We start from the raw sequence: 2,500 nt of genomic DNA on the forward strand, positions 1-2,500 counted from the left end.
CTGGTTCCGCTAGTGCCGGTTTCACTCACCTGCGGCAGTGCGCGCGTGTCCGCCTGGGTGTGTGTCCTCAGGGCTCGCGCACATCCGCCGATTTCATCTCGCGGTGAAGTTTACGCTGTAATCCGCAGAGCTCCAGCACAATAAAGAGCACCGGACATCAGCGCGCGCATCAAACACACGCACACACACGCACACCACAAACTCTCTCTCTCTCTCTCTCTCTCTCTCTCTCTCTCTCTCTCTCTCTCACACACACACACACACACACACACACACACCCCGCAGAGGAAACAGAAGGAGGGAGGCGCGAGAACAGCAGGGCTGGCGCTTATGGCACACACGCGCACGCAAATACATATGTATACACACGTGTACACACACAACACAGAAAAGCCTCTGTACCTCTCCCTCTCTCTCTTTCTCTCTCTCTCTCTCTCTCTCTCTCTCTCTCTCTCTCTCTCTCTCTCTCTCTCTGTATTCTCGCTCTCTGTCTCTCTCTCTGTTCTCTCTCTCTCTCTCTCTCTCTCTCTCTCTCTCTCTCTCTGTGTATTCTCGCTCTCTCTCTCTCTCTCTCTCTCTCTCTCTCTCGCTCTCTCTCTCTCTCTCTCACCTCGCAAATCTATTTGGGAATAATTGGGAATGTGGTCCCCCCACCACTTGTGAATGTTAATGTGGAATATTTGGGAATGTGGTCCTCCCTCTTGTTGGAATGTTAAGTTGGAATAATTGGGAATGTGGTCCTCCCTCTTGTGAATGTTAAGTTGGAATAATTGGGAATGTTGTCCTCCCTCTTGAGAATGTAAGTTGGAATAATTGGGAATGTTGTCCTTCCCTCTTGAGATGTTAAGTTGGAATAATTGGGAATGTTGTCCTCCCTCTTGAGAATGTTAAGTTGGAATAATTGGGAATGTTGTCCTCCCTCTTGAGAATGTTAAGTTGGAATAATTGGGAATGTGTCCTCCCTCTTGAGAATGTTAAGTTGGAATAATTGGAATGTTGTCCTCCCTCTTGAGAATGTTAAGTTGGAATATTTGGGAATGTGGTCCTCCCTCTTGAGAATGTTAAGGTGGAATAATTGGGAATGTGGTCCTCCCTCTTGTGAATGTTAAGTTGGAATAATTGGGAATGTTGTCCTCCCTCTTGAGAATGTTAAGTTGGAATAATTGGGAATGTTGTCCTCCTCTTGAGAATGTTAAGTTTGGAATATTTGGGAATGTGGTCCTCCCTCTTGAGAATGTTAAGGTGGAATAATTGGGAATGTGGTCCTCCCTCTTGTGATATGTTAAGTTGGAATAATTGGGAATGTTGTCCTCCCTCTTGAGAATGTTAAGTTGGAATAATTGGGAATGTTGTCCTCCCTCTTGAGAATGTTAAGTTGGAATATTTGGGAATGTGGTCCTCCCTCTTGTGATGTTAAGTTGGAATAATTGGGAATGTTGTCCTCCTCTTGAGAATGTTAAGTTGGAATAATTGGGAATGTTGTCCTCCCTCTTGTGAATGTTAAGGTGGAATAATTGGGAATGTGGTTCTCCTCTTGTGAATGTTAAGTGGAATAATTGGAATGTTGTCCTCCCTTTGAGAATGTTAAGTTGGAATAATTGGGAATGTTGTCCCTCCCTCTTGAGAATGTTAAGTTGGAATATTTGGGAATGTGGTCCTCCCTCTTGAGAATGTTAAGGTGGAATAATTGGGAATGTGGTCCTCCCTCTTGAGAATGTTAAGGTGGAATAATTGGGAATGTGGTTCTCCCTCTTGAGATGTTAAGGTGGAATAATTGGGATGTGGTTCTCCCTCTTGAGAATGTTAAGGTGGAATAATTGGAAACATGGTCCCTCTTGTGAATGTTAATGTGGAATAGTTGGGAAGGTGGTCCTCCCTCTTGAGAATGTTAAGGTGGAATAATTGGGGGGAATGTGGTCCTCCCTCTTGTGAATGTTAAGGTGAAATAATGGGGAATGTGGTTCTCCCTCTTAAGAATGTTAAGGTGGAATAATTGGGAATGTGGTTCTCCCTCTTAAGAATGTTAAGGTGAATAATTGGGAATGTGGTCCTCCCTCTTATGAATGTTAAGGTGAATAACTGAGAATGTGGTCCCTCTTGTGAAGGTCTCCGCACTGTGCCTCGCCACAAACCACGTGATCCTCGCTCTGCGGGAATTATGATCCCACACTGCCACCGTGTGGCTATATCAGGAACATCGTGTTAACATGGAATTCCTCCTTTCTCCTTTCTAACATGGACTGTGAATACTTGGGAATTCCATCCCTCCTGTTGTTCAGAATGCTTGGGAATATTATCCCTTGTCATTTTGGCAGTTGAAAGTGACAGGAATGTTAATAGATTCTTTACTGAACGACAACATTTTGGAATGCCACCCTTCCTCTGTTTAATTTGCACTGAGAGCATGTGGATTGGATCTTTCCTCCTTTTCCAGAAGGTTTGGGAATTCCAGTTTTCTGACAGGAACTGGGAATATTTTTGAATGCCACTGGTTTTTACA

Source organism: Hoplias malabaricus, chromosome 5 (assembly GCF_029633855.1).
Source record: "Hoplias malabaricus isolate fHopMal1 chromosome 5, fHopMal1.hap1, whole genome shotgun sequence".
NCBI classification, from domain to species: domain Eukaryota; kingdom Metazoa; phylum Chordata; class Actinopteri; order Characiformes; family Erythrinidae; genus Hoplias; species Hoplias malabaricus.